The sequence below is a fragment of the Delphinapterus leucas genome, chromosome 2 (genome assembly GCF_059928025.1).
Source record: "Delphinapterus leucas isolate spDelLeu-1000000601 "Yukka" chromosome 2, BTC_Dleu_Yukka2, whole genome shotgun sequence".
NCBI classification, from domain to species: domain Eukaryota; kingdom Metazoa; phylum Chordata; class Mammalia; order Artiodactyla; family Monodontidae; genus Delphinapterus; species Delphinapterus leucas.
This window is the reverse complement of record NC_143130.1, coordinates 120,269,790-120,283,214: the sequence shown is the minus strand read 5'-3', so window position 1 is coordinate 120,283,214 and position 13,425 is coordinate 120,269,790. Positions and strand designations below refer to the sequence as shown.

At 36.5% G+C, this 13,425-nt stretch overlaps 1 protein-coding gene across 9 annotated transcripts in view; it reads right to left on the bottom strand.

Annotated features, from left to right (window-relative positions):
- The window catches only part of MIPOL1 (mirror-image polydactyly 1), a 328,422-nt gene that overhangs the window by 311,570 nt on the left and 3,427 nt on the right, over positions 1 to 13,425 (bottom strand). Inside the window, exon 1 of one of the 9 annotated variants that reach the window (XM_089907622.1) lies at positions 1 to 13,425. This exon is cut by the window's left edge and continues 39,904 nt beyond it. The exons of the other annotated variants lie outside the window; for them this stretch is intronic. The gene's annotated coding sequence lies outside the window, so the exon portion shown is untranslated. 9 annotated transcript variants of the gene reach the window in all.

Sequence of the window (13,425 nt, the reverse complement as noted above, 5' to 3'; positions counted from 1 at the left end):
CAGCAGTAATTACAAATCTAATACTCATTTCCACATCTCTGTATAAATCATTATAGAATTTAAGTGTATTTCTCTTTATGTTGTCAATTTAATTAAAATTGTTGCTTAGTCCACTGCTCTGTGATGTTAATTCATATGAATAACAGGGTTGGCAAACCTTAATCTTTTAATAATGTCTAAGGATTTAATACTACACTAATTCATATCTCTGGTGCCTATTGAGCACAGCACCTAGCAGAAGAGTACATATATTGTAAATGAACAATCCAACATAAAGACTTTTTTATGAGACTGTTGGCTTATTTTGGGGAACTTTAACAACATTTTCAACCTTATAACTTTTCTTTATTTGGTCAGGGTGCTTATTTTACCAAATCAAATTGTTTTAAATTTTTCTACCTTTTGGATATCATAAGAGACTAAAAATTTGAAGCAATGAACTTGCTTTGATAAATGGGCTTTTAAATTATTATTTCAGATCTTCAACCTGACCTGAGGGGGTGGGCAAGGATAGTATCAACCGTTGGAAGAAAGAGAATCCACTTGCTAAAACAAGAATCATATCCACAAATAACCCAACACAAAGTTTTCTGCTCTTCTTGGTCACTATCATCTGATAAACTTTTCCACAGGAAAAGTTACTGGTTTATCAAAATTACCCTCTTGCCTAGATGCAAGGAATAAATTGTTTATTTATAAGGACAAGAAGTGAAACTGTTTCCTTCTCAGTTAAGACAAGGTTGGAGTTTTTTCCTAAGGATGATTTTTTATAAATTTATTTATTTTTGGCTGCGTTGCGGTGTGTGGGCTTTCTCTAGTTGTGGCGAGCTGGGGCTACGCTTCGTTGCAGTGCACAGGCTTCTCATTGTGGTGTCTTCTCTTGTTGTGGAACACAGGCTCTAGTCGCACAGGCTTCAGTACTTGTGGCTCGTGGGCTCTAGAGTGCAGGCTCAGTAGTTGTGATGCATGGGCTCAGTAGTTGTGGCACGCAGGCTCAGTAGTTGTGGCCCACGGGCTTAGCTGCTCTGTGGCATGTGGGATCTTCCTGGACCAGGGCTCGAACCCATGTCCCCTGCATTGGCAGGTGGATTCTTAACCACTGCGCCACGAGGGAAGTCCCTCCTAAGGATGTTTTATTAAGAAATTAGGAAGCCTTCCAGTTATTCAGAAACTAGGAAGGGTCAAGACAGCAAACTATAAAGATTGCTGGCTCTCTCCCCCAAAATCAACCTTGAAAAACTTGAAAGTGAGAGGGAATCATGGACCTGAGGAACCAACCAAAAATGTCAAGAAATCCATGTGTCAGCTGCTTTGAAAGAAGACTGGGGAAGAGAAGGACTATAGCCTTGGGTGAACAGCAGACACTGATGATGCAGAAAGGAGAGGTGAGAGAAAAATGTGCCTGGCTCTAATCTCCCCCATGTTGCATTAGAACAATTCTTGTCTGTCCCACCAACACAGAAATCAGGAGCAATAACCCATGCTGCAAGTGCCATGGGGTAATATGGCAGGACAAAAATCCTACTGGGTCAGGAAAAGAGATGAGATCTGTCTTAGTCCATTTGGGCTGCTCTAACAAAAATACCACAGACTGGATGGCTCACAAACAACAGAAATTTACTTCTCGCAGTTCTAGAGGCTGGAAGTCTGAGATAAGAGCGCCAGCATGGTCGAGTTCTGGTGAGAGTCCTCTTTTGGGTTGCAGACTACCAATTTCTCGTACTCTCACATGGCAGAGAACAGAGCTGGGAAGCAAACTCTCTAGTGACTCTTTTTTTTTTTTTAATGTCAGCTCATTTGGAGGATTTAAGCTGAAACTTTTTAAAAAATTAATTATTCATTTGGCTGTGTTGCGTCTTAGTTGCGGTACGTGTGCGGGGTCTTCATTGCGGCGTGTGGGCTCCAGAGCATGCAGACTCAGCAGTTGTGGTGCAGGCTCAGTAGCTCTGGCACACGGGCTCTCTAGCTGTGGCATGGGGGCTCTAGAGCGTGCGGGCTCAGTAGTTGTGGCAGGTGGGCTTGGTTGCCCTGCAGAATGTGGGATCTTAGTCCCGTGACCAGGGATTGAACCCATGTCGCCTGTTCTGGAAGACAAATTCCTAACCACTGGACCACCAGGGAAGTCTCTCTAGTGACTCCTGTAAGGGAACTAATCCCATTCATGGGGGTTCTGCCCTCATGACCTATTGAATCCTAATTACCTCCTAAGTCCCCACCTGGCACACCAAAGGTTTCAACATATGAATTTGAAGGAGACATAAACATTCAGTTCATAACAAGGTCTAACCATCATTTAATTTTTTATCTTCTCCCCTTGCAAACCCCAGACTGGTTGGATTACAAACCATAGCAATTCCTGTTCCTGAATGTACAGGAAAACTGCATTTCTTAGCCGCCTTTTTAAAAAAAATTTATTTATTTTATTTATTTATTCTTCGCTCCGTTGGGTATTCATTGCCACGCGTGGGCTTCCTCTAATCGCAGCGAGTGGGGACTACTCTTGGTTGCGGTGCACGGACTTCTCATTGCGGTGGCTTCTCTTGTGGTGGAGCATGGGCTCCAGGACGCGCGGGCTCAGTAGTTGCGGCACACACTTAGTTCCTCCACAGCATGTGGGATGTTCCTGGACCAGGGATTGAACCCGTGTCCCCTGCAATGGCAGGTGGATTCTTTACCACTGTACCACCAGAAAAGTCCCTTCCTAGTCTTCTTTACATTTGAGTCATGTAACTGAGTTGTAGCCAAAGCAGTGTAGGCAGAAGAGATACAAGCCAATTTCACAACTCATCCTTAAAGATATTCTATGAGATCCCCTAGCCTTCTCTTTCCCTCCTGCAACAACCTTGAAAACCACATTTGAGATGGTGGCCTCACAATATAGAAGGAACCTCGATCTCTAAGCCAAACTCTGTATGGGTGAGAAATAAACTTGTATTAGGTACCAACAAACGTCAACAGTGATTCTATGGTATCTGAAACTCTTTAACTGCAAGCTCACCCCATCCCCTCTTCTGAAAATACACTCACTCTCCCTCTCACACACATTTCATTTTTTTAGACCTTGGATATACCGTTCAGCTCCATTTCCAAACCCCAGATATGGGGAGACATAGTAGACAGTGGCTGTGTGCTGGTTAAATGAAATAAACTGTACTAAATAAGTTCAAAGAACCAAAAGCATGAACAGACTATAAAATGTTAACTGATCACCTCCTTGGGGAAATGTACCATAAAGTTGAAAAGCAGACTGCCTCTAAAGCAGGAAAAGACAAGAAAAGAGAACCTCCCTTAGAGAGTCTACAAAGGAACACAGTCCTACTAACATCACTTTAGCACGGTGGGAATCATTTCAGATTTCTAACCTCTAGAACTGTAAGATAATAAATTTGTGTTGTTTTAAGCCACTAGATTTGTGGTGATTTGTTACAGCTGTTGCAGCAGCAATAGGAAACTAATACATGTGTCTTGTGAGTTTTCCAGCTCTCATACTACCTATGTTCAGAGACATTTTTAGCCTCTCTTACAGAACAAATTTAAAATAAAAGAGGGATCACAGTCATGAATCAACTGGATATTGTGTTCCTGATGATCAGGAGTCTGCCAAAAGGCATATCTCCACTCTCCCTAGAAGAGTTATTTCTCATACTATTCAGAAGAGAATCCTAACTCAGCATAGCCACATATTAGCTGAAAGATAAAACACTTTCTAAACAGAGTTCACTTTCACTCAGTCACTTCCTAAACTAGTTTAGGGCTGATTATTGCGGAGTCATAAAATGAATATTTAGACACTGATGCTGTCACTTATTAATGCTGTAGCCTTTGGCAAGTCACTTATTTTTTCTGTTCTAGGGAACTGAGGAAATAAGTAGTCACTAAAAATTCTACATTTCACTAACTAGTAAAATTTCCAAAACAAAAATTGTTGCTAGGCTATTATTTTATAAAATAAAGAACATTTTAGCAGAATATATCTTCAAAAAAGACAACCGTTTAAACTGAATAAATTTAACTTTGTGCAAAAGCCAAGAACATTCTGGGAAGACCATGGTAGAAGCTGCATAATTTTCGAATGTTCCCAAATATCTCCACAAAAACAGACAGAGAGACCAGGATAGCAAAAACAAACCCATAAACAAAATATCAAACACAAAACTAGGTAAACACAAAAATACAACAGCAACAACTATAAGACCTGCATGATATCCAACATCTGTGCAGGAAAGAGGAGAGGGGAACAACAGGGAGGAAAGAGGAGAGGGGAACAACAGGGAGCAAAGAGGTATCTGAGAGCCACAAGAATCTCTATAAGCGCAGGTATGTTCACAGCAAGCAAAGGTCCTCAACAAGGCCTGAAGTGAAGGGGCTGGAGAAGTCAAAGCCTTATGAACTCTCAAAACATTTGGACAAAGTTTCTTGTACATTGAGGAGAAACTGAAAACAGTCGAAGTTCAGTAGGGAAGACACAATATGGACAAAATAAAAACAAAGTCCAGGAAATTCCCTGGCGGCCCAGTGGTTAGGACTCTGCACTCTCACTTCCAAGGGCCCAGGTTCCATCCCTGTTGGGGGACTAAACGCCCACAAGACATGCCGCATGGCCAAAAATATTTTTTTTTAATTAAAAAAATAAAGTAAAATAAACTAAAGAGAATATGGACAACACACAAAAATCAGCTAAAAAAATAAAGTGCAGACAAATGCTAGAGAAGGGAATAATTACTTCTAAATAATTACTAAATAATTACTTCTAAATAATTACTTACTTTTAAAAATAATTACTTTTCTAAAATAATTACTTAAAAAATTTTTTACAACTCATTTAGAAAATTTCAAAGGGCTTAAAAATCTTTATATTCTTAAAACAAATACACTTGTTACAATCAACTATAATCATTAGAACTCAGAGCAAATCCAATAGTAATGTCAAATGATGCTGGATTCTTGATTTGGTAGAAATCACTGATAGAAAAAAAAATTAGAGATAGAAATTCTCTATCTCTAATGACCATATGACCAAATGACCATATCCCATAGAAAATAATCCAGAATACACTAAAACAAAAGTAGGAAGGAAGAAAAAAAGATCATCGCTTACATTCACCACCAAAATATGAAATACTCTTAAAATCTTAGTGTGTTTTCTTTACCACTTTTGCTTTACATATTTATATATGTGCAACCAATGTCTACACATACTTGACTTTTTTCACAATATTATAAGCATTTTTCTTCAGACCACTTCAATGGTTGTTTAATATTCCATTGGATGGCAATATCATTGTTTCCTATTATGAATATCACTAGAAGGAAAATCATTTTGGCAGCTCTTAAAAATCTCATTAATATTAAATGTGGCAATGTTAAAGAGTAGTCTAAATTTTTATCCACTGACAGGCAAATATATAGTCTTTTGTTTTTAATAAAGTAATTCCTAAAATTAAGAGCATGTTTTAGAAGAAAAATGATTCCAAAAAACTTCAGTGAAGAAAATAATTAATTTCTCTAATTTTTAAGGTATATTTACATGTAGACCAAAAGCTTCCAGAACCAGCTATTAATCATATGACAAAATATTTTAAATGAGATTTTACTTCTAAAATGGCTAACAAACAAAAATATAGGCATTTTAAAGATGGGTATGAAGTTTTTAATTTAAACTAAAATGAAAATTAATCACCTGCAAGAAATAAAGGCAATAGAAACTAAGCCACTGAAATCCTAAGCTGAGTTTCTTAACCAGTAAAGAAGCACAAGGAAACTCAGACAATGAGTTTTTGTATATGAACTTGCTAAGTTACAGTTCACCTACCCAAATGAATTAGAATAATCTTGCCCACTGTGCCAGCTCATGCCACTGAATAAAATGTTCTACTTTGGGAGATCTTAGGCTATATCCCACAACATCTGCAGCTTCCATGCTGGTAACAAGCTGTTTGACATAAATTAAGGAAATAGCTTCAATTTACATTAAATTTAAAAGATAATAAGAGTATTAAACTACTAATTAGTTTCAAGACATGCTGCTTAAAGAAGAGGTCTGCCATACTTCAGAAAATGCCATTTTAAAAAATGAATTTAAATGTTTTTAAAAACTTTAGGTTTTATGTATATGACTGAGACAATGCAAAACAGCATTTCAACACCCAAATACAAATAGTATCTGTAAGAAATTACCATTCAAATTCCTTCCAAGAAGTAGAGCAATAATGCAAATTTTTTTTCTAATTATGTTATGAACACTTATATCTTTGTACCTTAACATAAAATTACATGCTCTTAGGTCATACTTGGTAAGACATTACTTCCTAAAATCAAAACATTATTTAAAATAAATACATAAATAACAAAATGCACACTGTAGGGGTGAAAAACTTTTCCTTGATCCTCTTGGGATCCCTGGCTGGGCCTGAATAGTAAACTGACAAAGACAGATTAACAAGAGAAAAGCAGACAAGTTTATTTAATATAAGTTTTACATGACATGGGAGCCTTCAAAAGGAAATGAAGATGTGAAGAAAACAAGCCCGAGCATTTTTACACTAGGTTTATGATGAAGAGTGGAAAGTCATGGAAAAACGTTATAGGACAAAAGGGTATGAGCCAAGGGTAGTAAACTGGTGAAAACTTAGCAAGGCCTGTTCGTTCAGACTCCTTTTGGTATCCTCCATCTTTGAAGATAAGGATGTTCCTTTCCTCCAGATAGAGGGAGGGCACCTCTCACATGAGGGTCTTATGACCTGCTTCAGTGAGGAAAGGGGAGGTCTGAGAGTCCTTCCTGCACCTGCCATTTCTCAAAATCCTTCAGCTTTAAAATATTCAATATGCCAAGGTATCATATTTTGGGGTAGTGTGTTCTGAACCCTGTCAACACAAAATGAAAATATCCTACAAATTACCCTTTCCTAACTATATATTATTTAGGATCATAAAGCACAGTGAAAAAAAACAAGCAAATACTAATCAAAAGAAAGCGAAGTGGCTATATTAATATTAGACAAAGTGAAACAAGAAACATTACCAGGACTAAGGACATTGAAGGGTTTAAATCACTTACAAGACATAAATAATCCTAAATATGTAAGCACTTCACAACAAAATGTCAAAATACAAGAGGCGAAAATTGATGAAAGGAACAACAGGCAAATCTGTGATTACAGCTGGAAACTTCACCATACCTCTCTTAGTAATTCAGAGAATAAGTACTCAGAAAATCAGCAAAGATAGAGAGGACTCAGCGTTATCAACCAACTTGACCTATTTGATATTTATAGACAGCTCCACCCAGCATAGGAGAATACACAATCTTTTCAAGTACACATGGCACATTTACCAAAAAAAGACCCTATTCTGGTCCATAAAAAAAGACCTCAACACATGGATAAGAACTGAAATCATACAAATGATGTTATCTTACCACAAAATAAACTAGAAATCATTAACAAAAAGGTATCTCAAGAATCCCCAAAGACTTCTAAATAACACATGGTTCAAAAGGAAAAGTAAAGGGAAATTTTTAAATATTTCAAACTGTATAAAAATGGAAACACAACATAACGAAAATTTGTGGGATATGGCTAGATCAGTGCTTAGAAGGAATTTATAGTATTAAACACATGTATTAAAAAAGAGAGGAGGGTTCCCTTCTCTCCACATCCTCTTCAGCATTTATTGTTTATAGATTTTTTGATGATGGCCATTCTGACCAGTGTGATGTGATCCCTCACTGTAGTTTTCACTTGCATTTCTCTAATACTTAGTGATGTTGAGCATCTTTTCATGTGCTTTTTGGTCATATATATGTCTTCTGTGGAGAAATGTCTATTTAGATCTTCCGCCCATTTTCTGATTGGGTTATTTGTTTTTTTGATATTGAGCTGCATGAGTTGTTTGTATATTTTGGAGATTAATCCCTTGTCAGTTGCTTCATTTGCAAATATTGGTGGGAATGTAAACTGGTGGAGCCACTATGGAGAACAGTATGTAGGTTCCTTAAAAAACTAAAAATAGAACTATCATATGATCCAGCAATCCCACTCCTCGGCGTATACGTGGAGAAAACCATAATTCGAAAAGATGCATGTACCCCACTGTTCACTGCAGCACTATTTACAATAGCCAGGACATGGAAGCAACCTAAATATCCATTAACAGAGGAATGGATACAGAAGATGTGGCACGTATATACAATGGAATATTACTCAGCCATAAAAAAAGAACAAAATAATGTCATTTGCAGCAACATGGACGGACCTAGAGGTTATCATACTAAGTGAAGTAAGTCAGACACAGAAAGACAAGTATCATATGATATCGCTTACATGTGGAGTCTAAAAAAGAAGGGTACAGGGACTTCCCTGGTGGTCCAATGGCTAAGACTCCACACTTCCAATGCAGGGGGCCCAGGTTCAATCCCTGGGCAGGGAACTAGATCCCACGTGCCACAACTAAGAGTTCCCATGCCACAACTAAAAAGATCCCACATGCCATGCAACTAAAGACCCCACATGTCACAACTGAAGAACCTGCATGCAGTGACGAAGATCCCACGTGCTGCAACTAAGACCTGGTGCAGCCAAATAAATAAATATATTTTTTAAAAAGTACAAATGAACTTATTTACAAAACATAAGCAGAGTTATGGATGTAGAAAACAAACATGATTACGGAGGGATAAGTGGGGGTAGGGATAAACTCGGAGATTGGAACTGACATATACACACTACTATATATAAAATAGATAACTAATAAGAACCTGCTGTATAGCACAGGGAACTCTATTCAATACTCTGTAATGGCCTATATGGGAAAAGAATCAAAAAAAAAATAGTGGATATATGTATATGGATAACTGATTTACTTTGCTGTACGCCTAAAACTAATACAACACTGTAAGTCAACTGTACTCCCATAAAAATTTTTTATAAAGCGGGGGGAGGACAGCCTCTCATTAGTACTTAAGCTTCCGCCTTTAAAAAAATGAAAAATTAAGAGAAAATTAAACTCGGAGTAAACAGAAGGATAGAAATGGTAAAGAGCAAAAATCAATGAAACTGAAAATGTGAAATCAACATAGAAAAATCAATGAAACCAAAAGCTGGTTCTTTGAAAAGAGCAATGAAATTGATACCCTCTTGGCCAGACTGATCAAGATAAAAATAAAGACGACATATATTGCCAATATCAGGAAGAAGAGGAGGATATTAAAACAATCCCATAGACATTAAAAAGATAAAAAGGGAATATTACAAATAACTTCACACCTATAAATTTGACAAACTCCTTGAAAGATACAATCTACCAAAACTAATTCAGTAAGAATAGATAACCAGAATAGCCCTACATCTATTAAAGAAATTGAATTCATAGATTTAAAAACCTTCCACAGAGAAAACTCCAGCCCCAGAGGATATAAGATCTCTTAATCCTCTCTTTCCTGGAAACCTCCTTCCTGAGGAGGCTTCTCTCAAATCTGGACCATCTGCTCTCTGGGTCTGCTATATAGCTGTCCTTCCTAGGACATCATTTCACTGTTTTCCTGGGTTGAATTTACTATTTCCTACACTCCAGGTCTTTCTTTCACTTCTTTATTTCGCTAGAGCACAACTTCTGAGGCTTTTCAGGTGTGAAAACATCTTTGTTATAACTTCCATACTTCACTGATTGTTAACTAGCCATACTGCTGGTCAAGAAGACTGACGCTGATATAGTCAATTCTTTTTTCTTTTTAGGTTTTCTCTCTGGAAATCTTCCGATTTCTTTCTTTTTTTATTTTTATTCTTGGTGCTGTGAAATTTCACAAACATGTGCCTATGGCTAGGCTTTATTTTTTTTAATTGAGTACTCTTAGGAAAAGAAACATAGAATGCTGTACACCTGGTTTTTAATGAAGGTTATTTTTGTTGGGGTGATAGAATTTGGGGCAATGTTTTGCTGTCAACTTTTTATTTATTTATGTTGCTTGAAAGAGTGTATAATGGTTATGCATTTATTATTTTCTTAATAAGTGAAAAGAGGTAGTTGTAAAATAATACAGTATGACCACTGTTATATTAAGAAAATAAAAAAGGAAGCAAATCAAAACCATGTGTTTGGATACATATATACACATGAGGAAATGCATAAAGAAAGGTCTGAAAGCATTCATTCCAGGATTCTACAGTTTCTACAATAGCCACTAAAAGAATTACAAAGCATGTATAATTTCTGAAATAAAAAAGGGTAAAAAATGGAATAATATAAAATATGAATGGATGAAATGATCCAACTACCTAATGCTCCAATTTTAAGATAAAGATGTCCCACTGGATTTTTTAAAATCCAATTCTATGTACACATTAATCAAAAGAAGGCTGATACAGCTATACCAAAATCAGAAAGAGGTCACAGATTGGAGAAGACTCAGGAAACATGACAACTAAATACAATGTGGGATCTGGATTGAGTCCTAGAACAGAAAAAGAACACTACTGTAACGGGAAAACTATTGATAAAATGTATAGTGACTAGTATTGTAACAGTATTAATTTCTTGGTTTTGATAATTGTACTATGATTATACATTGTGTTAACATTAGAAGCAGGGTGAAAGGTTTACAGGAACTATCTGTACTATTTTTGCAACTTTTCAGGAAGTCTAAAATTATTTCAAAATAGTTTTTAAAAAATCAGATTAGACATTAAAACAAACAGCATTACTACAGATTAAAAAGGAACACTTCTTCATGGAACAAAGGTTCAATTCATAGGAAGATAGACTAATTAGAAAGTTGACTATGCTTCTAAAATATGACTTCAAAATAAATAAGTCAAAAATTGACAGAAAACTCCTAGGGAGAAATAGAATCCAAAATTACACAGCGAGATTTAACACATAGTAAATTGTCAGTAACTGACAATCAAGCACAGGTGTGCGCACGTATACACACATACACACACACACACACACACAAATCAGTAAGGAAAGAGAAGATTTTAACAACAGCATTAACAAACTTCACCTACTAGTCAAATATAAAGCACTGTACCCATCAATTGCAGAAGTTACATCACACATACACACACACAGAGTCATACTCATACAACATTTTTTAAAAAGCCAGATACAAAGCTCATTTCAACGATTATTCAATTGAAAATATCTGATGGTAGTTACATGGGTATTAACTTTTTATTTATTCATTGAACTGTCCACATATATTTATATACTTCTTTTTTACATGTATTGAATTTCACAATAAAGATACTTAAAAGTTAACTGATCTATATTATTTATTTATATACTCATTTATTTTTTTTTTCAGTTTTTCAAAACTTGTTCCACAGTAGCAAAAACCTCAAGATAAAACTATGAAGATGAGAAGCTGGTAAGCTCCAACAGAAAAATAAAACAAGATTCAGGATCAAGGGTTCCAGTAAAATCATCCCTGTTGTACTCTAGTAGCTTCCAAAACTTATAAATCAAGGGATACTAAAGGCAATTCTCTAAATAATATGTATACATACTCAAATCATCCTAATGCAAAACTCCAGATAAATAAGAGCAGACTACCTGGCTATCTACATCCCAAGCAGTATAAAATCTAAATTAAAAAGACCTTCAATACAGACAATATCTGAATCAGAGGTGCTCGTACCAATTGCCAAAACCAGTTCTGTGGTAAGTTTGTCCCATGATTACCCAATTTAATGAAACGCCAAATCAAAGCAACCTTCAAAGTAATCATCTCCTTATGTTGCCATTTTTGAGAAAAACAAATACCTAGAAATTAAGTTAAAACAAACATAGAATAGTTAAATGGTTAATATTTCTCTTTGCACAAAGGTAAAAATAATATCCTCAAATATGTTTAAGATGATAAAAACATATTGAAGCTATGTTTATAAAAAACTTCAAGGAGAATTATTCCTTTTACTAAAAATTTTCTGAAATTAGTAAGAGCACTTTATTGGTTAGCTATTGCTACCTAATAAACCACCCCAAAACTTAGCAGCTTAAAACAATGCACATTTGTTATCTCATAGTTTCTGAGGAATTGGGTGTTGCTCAGTTAGGTTCTCAGTTCAGAGTCTCTCACAAGGTTGCCGCCACAGTGTCAGCTAGGGCGACAGTCATCTCAAAGCTTAACTCGGACACTATCTCCCAACTTCTGTCAGTGGTTGTTGGCAGGATTCAGTTCCTAGGGGGTTGTTGGTCTGCACAGGCTAGTGGCCAAAGGCTCCCCTCAATTCCTTGATGGGTGAGGCTATCTATAGGTCAACTCATGATATGGCAGCTGGCTTCATCAAAGTGAGCAACAAGAGTGCGCCAGAAAAAAGGAAATTATAGTCTTTTATAATCTAATCTCAAAAGTGATATCCCACCACTTTCGCCATATTCTAATACAAGGTCTAGTCTGCAGTCAAGGGAAAGGGATTACACAAGACTGTGACTACACAGATACAGGGTTATCTTAGAAGGCCGCCTATCATAAGCAGCATAATGGAAAAAGCAACTGGAATAAAAAGTTATAACTAGATTCTAGTAACTATGGGACTATACACAATCTCTTAAGGCCTTAATATTTTCACTGGAAAAAACTGAGAGGGCAGCCTAAGCGACCTCAAGCGTTGCTTAAATTCTAAATCCTGTATTTCTCTACTGTGTCTTTTGGAAAGGATTACCAAGGATTAGAAATACTTGGTCAAAATGCCTCATTTTACAAAAGAGAGCTGACTTGCAGGAAGGGTTAACACAGACAGGTAGTAAACCACCCTCATTCTTTTATGCTCAGTGCTCTTTGCACTGTAACGTATACCTTTTGCAATTAATGCCCTAAAACAACACTATCCTTTCTTTATAACAGTCTCAAAATCCAATAAATTCAAAAGGAAGGGAGAATAATAGTACTAACAAGAGCAGCCAGAATTGGATAATGTTGTGCAAGATATCTTTTTCTCTCATCAAACCCTAAAGCTATCTCTGTAGGTGGCATGTGAGATGAAACTGAACTATACTCTGCCCATCCCCAGTCCCAGGTATCTGGACATATTAGTAATAAGGGTATTTGCTGGAAAAAAAGTATGAAAGCAACAGATAATAGATCATAGCAGAGAAATATAGTCTCACATTAAACACAGTAAACAAGATTAAGTATAACTTAAATGAAGTATCTAAAAACAGAAACTGCAACCAGAAAGGGCAAGGTTTGTCCCCACTGGAATCCTGGAATATGGACAGTCCCAGAGGTCAACAATGGCAATGCACGCAATGAAGGCAACGTCCATGGGAGCAGGTACTCGAGGAAGCTAATGACAACAACTGAACTGACAGATATATCCTGATGAACACAGAAGCATCAATCAGGATCTAGTATCATTACACATTTCTACTACATAAATACCCTATTTGCTCCTATATCAGGTGGGGGTGGGAGGCGGTTTTCAC